Below are 13325 nucleotides of genomic sequence, written 5' to 3'. Positions count from 1 at the left end.
GCTCTCCAAGGAGAGAGGTAGGTATTGGCTTTGATGATAGAAATGGATTAAACAGATTACATTAAAGGCCAGTCTAATTGAACCAATCTATCCTGATTCTGCCGCTGTAAGATAAATGATGAGAAGGCCAGATAGTATATATAGGTCGTGCATTGGTGCGCCCTGCTCTGGGTTTGTGTGTCATGTGGACATTTGCAGGCTTGGCTTGAAAATACAGCTAAAGCCTTTTCCTCTTATGGAGAATGGTCCTGCTATCTCAAAGGATGAATAACATGAGCAATCCATACCATCTTTGCTTCTACTCTTTAATAAAGGGTAGTCTTCAATCAGATCTGCTTGGAAAAAGTTTGACCAATATTGCTTCATGCATTAAATAGCTGATTTTGTGCATTTAGGTGCACACGCTGATACTGCACACAGAAAGAACTATAGCACCAATGCAACTGCCTCATTCAGTCCAGGACTGACTGTGCTGGTAGCGTTTTCATCTTTATAGGAAATAATAGAAAAAAAAGTTGCACTTTAATTACAAAATCTACTCAATATCAGTGAGAATCAGATGCACTCATGCAATTCTGCAGAGAAAGTACAATGGTGGTTCAAGAAAAAGGGTTGTTTTTGCGTTCGTGGGACTTGCCAGGAATCAAATTTCTTTAACAGTGTAGGAGCATGTTATGCAATAAAATGGATTAAAGAGCTAGTAAAGTGTATGGGGGCCAAATTAAAACTTAAATAATGACCTTTGCAGTCCAAATTCTCATCAGTTAACACTTAAGTCCAAGCGTAAGTTTGTTGCAAATGTGACAAAAAAAATCCTCAATTGAGGTAAAGAGGACATTTGTGTAATGTTTGAAGAAACTCCCTCGAAGCTTTCTTCAGATATCGCGTTCACTTGTATGAGCCCATATAGAGTGGACTAACGCAATTTTGTAGGCAAACCCAGAAGTTAGCATCGCATGGGTTCCCTTGGTGTTAAACCAATGGGATTTTCCAATGGGTTTTTGGATTATTGCTGAAAGTAGAATCTGTGTCCAATAAATGTTTATGAAACTTACACGTTTTGTTCATAAAGATAATCTTCATTAATTGATAATATACGCATCATATCTCGTTCGTTAATTTAACAAAAGAAAATAAAAGCTAACGTCATGCTATATTTAACTACAACACAGTCAACTGAATTTAACGTCATCACAAGTGAACAACAGGCTCAGTTACCGCGCTTTAGATGATGACGTATAGTCCTCCCGACAAACGCTGTAATCCTTTGTCGCTGTCTTTTAGCAGCCGCCTTTATTAAGACATGAAAAGACACAAAGAAGAGGTGGGGCATGTTTCAGATGTATTTTATGTTGTCACATAAAACGTTAAACTCTCTTGAGCTTGTGTTCACCACAGACCTTATTTCAGGCTTTTAACTGAAAACTCATTCAAAAATCCCATAGACTTTCAGACAAGGGAACCGGAAGTGCTAAAATGCTAACTCACCTCTGTGTTTTAGGACTCATTCCTGCACCACTCTATTGTAGGTATAGGTTAAAAAAAAAGGGGACCAAGGAGAGCGCCTTGGGGAACTCCACAACATTCTTTTACCATTGACTGAAAAGGAAAATGGGCACTTGCAGACTCTGCTTCACCTTTAGCTCCTTTTTTTGGCAAGACTTACACTTTGATTTCAAAATTTAGGACTGTTTAAAGCCGGTTCTTACTAGAGGTTGGATTTAAGAGATTTAAAACTTAGCTTTGACTAAAGAAATTCGGAATAACTTTATTTGGGTGATATCTAACTGAAGTGGATTACAAAATCACAGGCCTAAAGGCAAATCAAATGTTTCTCAATAGCAACCCTCCAACAAGACAAATCAAGCTGGTTAAAATGTTTTTCTTCATTTTGGACTGGAAAATTGGTGTTCAATTTGGCATACAAACTCCTGAATTCTAAGTGAATACATCAACATTATTTGGTTAGTTCTGATCCTAAACAGTTTGGAGCAAGGGCAATATCCTGTATTTTATTTTTTACAGTATGTTCTACAGGACTTAAACAGCATTGTGATATTGTTGAATAAATCTGTGTGTCATCTCTATATCAATTTTTTTTTTCTTTTTCTTTTTTAAATCATATTCTAAACTTGCCCATAATGTAGGTACTGCACAAAAAGGCTCAAGAATAGAGCCATGGGGAAATTTCACGTATGCTAGAATATGTAACTACCAACTACTAACGTGATACTTTACACAACTGTCTACTCTGACTCAGGGATTATCTGGTTAAGTTTTGGAAGCAAAAAAGTCAAGTGACTACGACTTATGTTCATCCCGTGCAAATGAACGTGATACCTCCTGAACAAAGTTAATTTTATTGACTAAAACCCAGACTAAAAATGTTTGTCGACAACCTTTTTCCTGTGAGAAAGATGAGACGAAAACAAGTTAAAAACAGATCTTTGATGATAAAAATGGACCAAAAGTAAGTTTAGTTGCTGGGCCCATTTGCACCCAAGAATTGCAAACAAGACCGTCTCCCCAAGTGGACCAGGGCCTGATGCCTGGGTGCAGTTTGTTTGCATTCACATTGATCAGAAAGTGTACTCAGACTCAGGACCCCAAGGCTCTACTCTTGGACCTCCTTTCATTAACTACAACAAGGGTTCCTGAACTCTTTTCTGTTGGGCCCCCCTTTGGCAAATGAACCTACTTTCAAGGCCCCCATCTACTTTAACATTAACATTTTATTTTAACAAATAAAAAACATTATGAGGAGACACAAATAAAAGCTTATCACACACAGGTAGAATGTGGAAGGAAGGAGACTTGCATTAGGGGTTCACAAAACTAACCAAATCTTTTTTTTTCCACTAAGAATTTTGGAATTCCTGACAAAATACAAATACCATTTTTCACCTTTAAAATAAATGAGGAACTACAACACTTCATCTGAAGCAGTTTGAGTTGTCTTGTTGCCATTTAGATATTGCCTTTTTTGCCCATGTTTCTTAATCTACAAGGTTAAGTCTTGCCAAAAAAATGAGCCACAGGTGAGGAAAAGCTGCACTGATGCCATTTTCCATCTCAGTCAAGGTTTGCAAGTTTGTTTTCATGATTTAAATGGATTTTGAAAATCTAATTGTATGCTTTGGTAAATGGTTGTGGGTAATATAAATTTGGAGTTAATGGGCTGCAACATGTAAAACCAGCAGTACCCTTCAAGTGCTGCTAATGAATGAGCGCACTAAGTGAATTTCATTAGCCTGAGTTTTTACCAGAGACTTTTTGCATTCTATGATGATTAAAATGCAATTTCAAAGGTGGAAATTTAAAGGCATGAAAGTGGCGAATGGCAAACAAAAAGTGGCGAAGAATGATGCAATACAAAGTCATTGGATGTAGCAAATGAATGCAACCAAATGAATTTCATTAATCTGAGTTTTGTTTGAGTTTTCAGTGTTCTATGATGGTCACATTCCTATTTCAAGGGGAAAAATTCAAAGGGATAAAATGGCGAATGGGGCACATAGAAAGTGGCGAACAGGGACAGAATACAAAGTCTTTGAATTGCATTGTGAAGGCTTATGTAAAAAAAAAAAAAAAAAAAAAAAAAAAACAGCACAAAAGAAGTCAATTCCACCCCAGCACATTCTGGTAAATGTTTATTTTCAGTTCTAGTATACACAATGACACATGTGCTTGGAATCTTTCTTTACCTTTTGGATAATTAGTTCTCAGTGTTTGTGTGTTGGTGTGTGCGTACCTGTCCTCCTAGGCAGTCTCGTTATTGACGGTGTCCAGTTGAAGGGAGCGTGATGAGGTGACCTTTCCCTCCAACCTTGTTATCAACGTGAACTCGTTAAGCAGGACTGTTTAATTAGCAGTGGAGCGGCAATCAGGGCGGAGTTGGAGACCTCTGTGGTCGTAGACATGGATCAATGGTCTTCGGGGAGCCTCGGCAACAGGGGACCTTTACATATATGTACATGGGGTATGGTGGTGCATACATTCAAATGCATGTAAGTAGACACCATGGAGGATGCTGTCAGTGTTGGGCGCTTTGGTGAATTCCCTGTGGACAATTATCAAGATGATGGTCAGATAGGGTTGCACAACTGAAAACACAAAGCAAAGCAACCAGGAATAATTTTTCTGTACAACTTGATACGAGCCAGTTGGCTCTGAGATTTCATGAGCGATGCCATCTGCTTCTTTTGCTCACCAAATTGACTGATTTTCTGCCTACATCACCTATAGGAGTGCAAAGTCATGATTCTACTTAAACATCGGTCTAAAACCAGAAACTATCAGCCCTAAGATGTTGCAAAAGTAGCTTCCAATCTGTTAAGGGCTTTCTTTAACATACTAGAACAAAATTCTTTGTGCTGTGGGAGTTGATTTTTCTAACATGTTGTAGGGGGCGATACTGAGCCATGAAGCCACACCAGTAGACAAAGCATACCAAACATCTAAATTTGCCCCTGGGCTAATGTTCAACTGTTTTCATGGCAGTACAAATGGCTTAAGCCTTTCAAATAACTACTTCCTGTTTCATGGTGAATGACGGGCCACAATGGTAACAGTGTTTATTGTTTTTAGGGTGGACCCACTTTTGAGCTTTCAGTGGTGATAGCTGGATTCTTGCTTTTTTCAGTTGAATTAAAAGATTTTCCCAGGTAATTCAAGTTTATTTGTTGACTGTGCTGTGGGGGGTTAATTTTTAAAAGTACTTGGGGGGTGGGGTGGGGGGGGGGTGCTGCTGAGCCATTAAGCCATTGTAAATGAGAAAGCCATAACAAACTTCTAAGACTTCCCCTGGCCTCTTGTCCATGAATATTCATTTCAGTCCAAGTGGCTTCAGCTGTTCAAATAACTACTTCCTGTTTCATGGCATTAGATGCTTGCCCTTGCCAGATTTCAAGTTTCTGAGCCATTAAGCCACACCAAATGACAAAAACAACTAAGATGGCCCCTGGGCTAAAGCCTACCTTTTCAATGTAGTACAAGTCACCTCAGTTTTTCAAATAACTACTTCCTGTTTCACGGTGAATAACGTGCCACAATGGCAACAGCTTTTATGTCAGACTTTGGAGTTGGAAAAAATAGTTTAAGGACAACTTCAGGACATTTCAAGCCAATTTGGATGTAGATGGGGTTAACTGTCTAAAATTTGTCCAAGTTTTTTTGAGGAAAAGTTGCTTTCTGTGCCATTTAATGACCTCAATGTTTGGCGAGCAGCAGTGGCCACACATTTGAGTTTTATACAAGATTTGAATAGCTTCATCCTTGAGGTTTCTTCTTACTTTCTACAGAAAATGACATGGATTGGATGAACCCCTTCATTGAAGGTAATGATAGAATGACCCTAAGGAATTGCAATTTTGGACAAAATTTTTTGCCAACAGATCAAAATGGCTGACTTCCTGTTGACAATACTGGTCCAGGAGAATTTTTTTGTAGGTCCTGGCTTAATATAAACGCCTGCCAGTTGTCAAGTTTCTACTTTGAATGTGTTGTGCTGGCTGACTGTTTAAAATCCTGTAGTAGGCATTGAACCCATTACCCTGTTTGTATTTTTATAACAGAGGGACTGAAACAGCCTTTACTGCAGAGGTGATGAAAGGAAAAGTGTCCAAATACTTTTGGCTTATTATTGAAGTTTTTTTCCCCCCTTTTTTGGCAGCTTTACAAATTTCATGCCACAGAGGATCCCTTATCCCATCCTCCTTCCCACCATAATAACAGGAAACACCACTGCGAGACTAATATCCCACTTTTATTAAAAACCAAGTGCGGCGACAACCCTGATAAAATAGTCTCACCCAGGTTGACATGCTCACAAGCTTTATTCGGCACACGTGCATGCCCGCTCACTCTCCAAAGTGTGTGCAAACATGCGTGTTTAAACATGCACACAAATACACAAACACTCAGCCGAAGAAACGCGAGTCGGGAGCCAACAGCCGCCGCACCTGGAGAGATCCAAGTGAAAGTGAGAGGCATAAAAAAGAGCTGAACGCTCAGGTCTGTTGATCTATTTTTACCGCAGAGCAGGGGGCAGAAAGAGAGAGAGAGAGAGAAAGAAAGAGAGAGAGAGATTCGTGCATAATGCATGGCCCTGTAGAGCAGCAGTGGCTTTCACACTGCGCTCTCTCACTGGGCTTCCAGGTGTCTTTGCTGTCTGTCAAACAGGCAGCGTCGAGCAGAGCCAGGTGCTCTCACACGGCGCTCTGGTTGATCTCTCTCGGAGCGTGGGACCACCAGCTTATCCAGCTGCTCGTTCTCTCCAAAAAACTTGCAGGGGCTCACTGGTAGTTTCATTTAAATTTATCTGTGAAGTGTAAGAGAATTCAGGAGCTGGAGGGGGAACCGGGCACAGATACTGCCTCATTTATCGCCTCTTCTGGAATAGGCAACCGATGATGGAAACAGCTGTAAACCTATGACAACTGCACATCATTTCTACATGTCTTGTAGCTTTTTTATTGACTTAGGCAACAACTAGCTCAGAAACTTGATCCTGTGGATGACTAACACAGCCTACAGTCTTCACTAAACCACCCCTTACACTCATCCTACCCCTCACATAGTTTGTCCATGTCTATGTGTTCCTGTAAAGCGTCCTTGGGTTTCTTGAAAGGCGCTATATAAATTCAAGATATTATTATTATTATTATTAACACGATGTATTGACAAGAGTGCACTGGCTAAATCCTACATACTATAGAAGATATTTTTAGCTGGATTTAATGCTGACATTATTCATCATGGTAAGTATGCATGCCAAGCCAGTAGTTGGCAGTGTGATGTGGTAATGCAACAACACGTACATACTCTTCCTTTTGCAGAATGTTATGGCCTCGCACATTGGGCGATGGGTTCGCTGGGTAAGGCAATGTGGCACTCCCGGTATCTTAGCATGTTGACAAAAGTTAGTCTTTCATTCTTGGTCCTCCTGGTCTTACTACTCTTTTGATGCCTGGACACTGACTGATGGCAAGTGGATCCAGCTGGAGTCTTCTGGCACGACTCCCATTTGGGTATTGTATTGGGTACAGAAACACCTATCATGGAGGGGTCAGCTGCGAAGATACCTGGAAAGGTGAGGCACAGGCCTGAATGATGGCCATCAGGAGGCCAGAGCAGTACAGGCCCAAGGTTGATGTGGCCAGTGCCAAACCGATGCTCCCATGCCTGATCTGGCCTGTGAGCAGTGCAAAACAGAACTCAGAAGGCTGTCGGAACTCCAGTTTTCAGGCACCCAAAATGATATTTTTGAGTAAACCAGTGGTTCTTCACTGGTGGATTGGGACCCAGAAGTAAGTCATGTAGCCAAGCATGATATCATTGTTCTTTCTATTTGCACTGTCAAGATTTGAACAGCTTACATCCAAACTGCACTATTCCTCATTTAATTCTTATTTTAGTTTTATTTTTGGGCTTTTCGTGTTTTTTTTTTTTTTGTTTGTTTGTTTAATGAAATAGGAGAGATAGTCAGAAACTGGAAAGGCAGAGTAGGGGAAAACATGCGGAAATGTAGCCACAGGTTGGACGGAAGGAATGATGAAAATAGCCAAAAGCACAAAAAATAGCTGAAAATAGCAAAAAAAATAAGCATAAAATAGCATAAAATGGCATACAAGTAGCTGAAAATGGCATTCAATAGCTCAAAAAGAAGGATAAAATAGCTGAAAGTAGCCTTAAAATAGCGGAAACTATCATAGAATAGTGGATTTTGGCCTAAAAGTAGCTGAAGGTTGTGTTCAATGGCTGAAAAAGCAAAGAATTAGCTGAAAATAGCATTATAATAGATATATCTTAAAAATTAAAAAAGTTAGAAATGAGAAAAGTCATAGCAGTCGAATGATGAAGAAATAGAATTTTTAAAAGTTTAGACGGAGTCAATACGACAAAGTATGAAGGAGGAGATAGCTGGCGCGGAAGAAGAATAATTAACAAAATGGCCAATACGAATATCAATAGTGTGGATGCTCAGCATCCCCACTAGTAAGTCTGATTGGTTAAAAAGGAAATCTGAATGATTTCTCATTACTGATTGGTGATGGCTCATGATTACAGTTTAGTCTTGTTTTAGCCATCCTGACAAAAACTTAACTTACTTTTAGTCAGTTTTAGTCATCAAAGATCTGAACTGGCTAGTCTCAATCTAGTCTTTCTCATGGAAATAAAAAGCTGTCGACAGTTTTTAAAGTCTTAGTTTTAGTCAACGCATTTAACACTGGTGCCAAATTTGATTATTTATGCCTGGTTCTGTATAAAACCCAATGCAGGGCACACAACCTTTACAAAGGGAATGAAATTTGGAAACCATAATAATAACTGAGTCTGTTACCTAAGACCCTGCATTGAATTTACCAATTTTTAACCATAAGTTTCTCTCCCAAATGTCTTATTTTCTTAAAATAGATGGAAAAAGAGGTCTTGTCGTGCGACCAGTATGCAACAATTTTGAGAAACTTAGGTACTTTTTTGGTTTTCTACTGTTGTAGTCTGCTTTCTCTACCTTGTCTTCTATATTTGTCTAGAAATTTATAATTTTTGTCTCATTTCCTTGATTTCACTGTTTGGTTTTGAAGATATAGGAATGACAGTGTACTCCAACACCTCCAAACAAGTGGATGTGGTTTGGGAAAAGGCCATCGGAGCATTCCTAAAGGAGGTTGGGTTGCTGCTGGGCATCACAAGGAGGCCGACTAATGAACGCTTGATGAGGATGCTTCTCTGAATCCAGCAGCATGATTAGGCTTTAATTACCGAGGGCCGCCTCGACATATTCCCTATAATTGGAAATACCTAAGCACTTGGCCGCTCATGGCATGAAACCAAAGAATCCGTGGTTCACAACCCTTCGTGGGATGAGCCTCAATCACATTCTAGACGCTCTGCAACGCTAGATTGTGTGGCGATTCAGATTGAGGCTTGTCTTTAGGTAGATTAACTGCTATGTAATCTGAGTAAGGAGTTCTTGTTATCACCCGGGTTAGCATGGAAGGAGATACTGTGAGGCTTTAAACTTGTAGCTCTGCTTCCAAGTATGCTGGCATCCCCACATTGCCAGATGTGACAATAACATCCCTATAAGACTGCCAAACGCCTACAAGACACCCACAGGCACTGGCAGCTCCCTTGGTGAAATCTTCTGTTGCACAATCACAAGAAAAAAGGGAGCCCTTATGCTGTGCCGGTTAAATGAATCACTCCCTCGGCTGAAGAATCCGTCTTTCTTCCATTACAGTCGCTGCGATCCAGCGCCGTCACGCCATTTGTGCCGTCCTTCAATGGTACGAGCCGCGGCTGAATCATTGTAAGGGGAAACAAAGGCAACATTTCTGAAATGTGCACAGGTGTTTCGGCGCTGAATGGCGGAGCAGAGGCAGGACATTCAAGGGCATGAACGGTGAAAATAAAACAACAAAATCTTGAATGGCGTGGATGCAACAAAATATGTTTCATTTTCCTTGAAAATAGCTGAAATATAATCCTAAATACAGCTTTCTGACATCAAAAATCAAAGGATGAGTTCATATCACTGCCATTCATGCGTAAAATAAACTGCATGTACATAGATTAAAATCAAGTGCTTTGAATAATAGCCAGAATCCTCATGCTATACATACAAGCTTAGAATAATGTAAGAAGATAACATCATGTGATGTTTTAATCCTATTATCCTACAAGATTTACATAGATGCTATCTTCTGATGTTAAATGAATGGGAACAACAGAGACGACATGGTGACTGAGTACATGTAAGCAAGCATTCAACAGTCGTGTTTATCAACCCGGCTTTTCTATTATTCAGATTATTCTGCTTGGGATCCCCCGGTGTAATTAGCTGGGAAACAAATCCACCTCTTTCCACAGTGTGTCTGCGCATTGATTCACCAGCTGTCAAGTGCTATTAGAAAAGAGGAAAATGTGCGACGTGCGTGTAGACATTTGATTTCGCAGGCCTGAAATGTGTGGTCTGATTGGATTTGTTGTCCCAAGAATTGGTAGAAATCTCATCTGTGTCTAATGTCAGCCCCCAGAATGTGATGTCTACTGGTGTAGCATCTTCTTCTTGTGCTACCATGAGCTTTACATTGATATGTGTTTGAAAACACTTGAAATATAGATGGATTGCTACTAAAATTGGGTTCAGACCTTTGTGGACCACTTATAACTGGGAAAATTTTAACTCTATGAGTCCAGATACCTTAAAAACATTTCCATAAATAAGTGTCAGCATGCAAAAATGTTTTATGCTGGCATATCAGCAATAACCATGGCCAGATGCATTATGCTTTCGCGTTATCCATCAGTTTGTACTTGTAAACTCAAAATAGAAAACTGTTCTGTAGTCAGATGAATCAAAATTTGTTATTCTTTTTGAAACTACAGATACCGTGTCCTGCAGACTAAAGTGGAGAGGGACCAGACAGTTAAAGCTGAATTAAAGCTTATTTAAAATGGACTGGGCAATGTGGAAAACTGTTCTGTGGTCATATGAATCAAAGCGCATTTAAAATGGACTGAGGCAGAATGAAAAAACTGTTCTGTGTGCAGATGAAACAACAGACGCTGTTTTGTATGGACTAAAGAGGAGAAGGACCATCCAGCTTGTTATCCTGGCACCTATCTGATGGTATGGGCTTGCATTAGTATGTACGGCGTGGGCAGCTTACACATCTGGAAAAGCACCAGCAATGATGAACTTTACGTGGAGGTTTAAGAGGTCTAGAGCAGTGGTTTTCAAACTTTTTTGGCCCAAGGCACACCTAAGGTAAGCCAAAATCTCAAGGCACACCATATTTAAATCGATACAAAATAGACTTTTTAAATAATGTTACAGTCAAGATGGCCTATAAGGAGAGATAAAAGGGAGAGCTTTCTGGGGCCCAGCCAACTGTGGGATCATGGAGATGGCAAAAGTGGGCAAAAGGTGGGCAAAAGTGTCCAAACATGTGTTGAAATTGGCAAAAATGTGTTGAAAATATCAAAGTAGTGGCAAATGTGTCACATGTGGCCTTAACTGATTAAATGTAAAAAGATGGTAAAATGGGTTAAAAAAAATATTTTTTTTTTTTAAAGGGCAAAATTGGGTGAAGAAAAAGTGGTCAAACAAAAGCAAAAGAGGGCAAAAATTTTGCAAAAAGCTGGCTTAAATGGGTTGACAGTGGCAAAATAGATCACAGGTGGCAGAAAAGTGGAAAAAAAGGGTTCAAGTTGCTAAAAGGTGGTAGAAAGGGGTCAAAAGTGATGGAAAAAATGTCAAAAAAAAAAAAGGCCAAACAATAGCAAACTGCGGAGGAAAGTGGCAAAAAAGGTAGCAAAATGGGTGAAATGTGGCAAAAGGTTCCAAAAAAGTGGCAAAATGAATTGTAGTAGTAATAAGAGGTAACACAAAAGTAAAAAAAAAAAAAAGGCAGCAAAATGGTTTAAGTTGTCAAAAGATGTGGCAAAAAATTGGTTTACTTGGTTAAAAATAGCATGAATTAATAATTTCAACACCAATTTCAACCTAATAATAGTGTGCCATTCTTTTCAGCTCTTAATGAGGTAACTGTTAGCCAGGATGCTAGCACCAATGCTACTAATCCAACACACATGCACTGATATCATCAATAAATACCAACTGGGGAGGTAACATTCTGGGGGTCTTTCAGGGGTCCAGATCTGTGGGCAGGCCTGGTTACAGTACTGGCCATTAAGTTGAAGTATTAATGTATGGTACAAATTCCCACAGCACACCCAGACTTGCCTTAAGGCACACTAGTGTGCCCTGCCACACCATTTGAGAACCACTGGTCTAGAGGTCGCCGTCTCTCATGGAGCGTCTTTCAATGCTGCTCCGTTGGTCCCATAGAATGAAGAAAAGACTGTCCGTCCTCAGCTCAGCTGTGCTCTTGTAGTCACCAACACTGCCTCCATGATCGGTGGAGGTATTGTTATCTATATCCGCAAGGTTCAAGAAAATAGAGAAAACATGGAGGAAATGAACACAGAGTATGGACAGAATGGTCAGATTATATTCATGGCCCTGTCCCTACTTTTTTGAGAGGGGTCTGGCTACAGACCTAACCCCTAACCCTAACCCATTTCTGACAGTTCCTCTCAAAGGCTATTCATCTAAGAAACTGTATATCTCATAAAGGAAATACCATAAATTGATGGTACAACGTATTTCCAGTGGCAGATTTTTTTTTTAAATTCAACTTTATAGATAAACAAAGTCTAGCAGTTGCATTCATGAAATAACCAATCCTAATCCAGGATTACATTATGTGTAGACGTGTTTTAGAGGTAGTTACATGAGCAATCATTTTCTTTAGCTTTGTTAGCCTTGGCTAAATCACCACAGCTATGCCAGCTGCACAGTTAACATTACTACATAAGTCAATGTAACTGAGTTAGCTTTAGCAATGTAAGCTTTAGCAAACATAGATCAAGCTAACATAGCTACGTAGATAATGCACTTATGTCCCTACTTTGGGAACTTAGCTTTTGGTATGCTAGCTATGTAACCCTGTTAACAACGGTTACATTAGCTTTAGCAATGTGAGCTTTTGTAAACTTTGCTAAAGCTAACTTAGTCACAAAGATAACAGATATTTAGCATACATATCTGCTTTGTGAGCTTAGCTGTAGCTGTGTTAGCTACATAGCTATGTAGCTTCATTATCTATAACTAAGCTAGCTTTATCAAAATGAGCTTCAGCAAACATAGCTCAAGCTATGTACATTAGCTATGTAGCATGTTAGCTTCGTAGCTGTGTTATCTACATAGTTTATGCAGCTAATGGAGCTATGTAAGTCATGTGAGCCACTTTTAAATGTTTTCATTGAAGATGAGCTGTTTTTTCCGTAAGTAGACTGTTTATTCAGCTTTATTTAATGTTTGCCAATTAAGTTTTATCAAGTCAGACTTTAAACTTCTGGTATCCTATCCCTAACCTTCGTCCTAAATGGAAGTTTAATCCAGTTGTATTTAGAACGTTTTAGCATGTATTTCTATTCTGAGCTAGACTGGACAACTTTAATGAGATGTGTAGCTGCAATTTAACTCAAAATGAGCTAGGATTTTCAATAGAATGGTAAAATGTCTTAATTTCAACATCTGACATGTTGTATTTGTTCTCTTGTGAAAACAATTTGGGCTTATGAGATTTGTAAATCTTTGCATTCTATTCTTATTTACATTCTACTGTGTGTCCCAACTTTTTTGGAATTGAGATCGTATGAAATTCACCAGTCGCTTTGGGGTCCATCTCTAAAGGTCTTTTCTGGTAAAATTAGGGCTAAAATGGCTATGATGATTACTACATCGGATCATT

This window comes from Cheilinus undulatus, linkage group 24 (genome assembly GCF_018320785.1).
Source record: "Cheilinus undulatus linkage group 24, ASM1832078v1, whole genome shotgun sequence".
Taxonomy (NCBI): Eukaryota; Metazoa; Chordata; class Actinopteri; order Labriformes; family Labridae; genus Cheilinus; species Cheilinus undulatus.
This window is presented reverse-complemented; position numbering follows the sequence as displayed.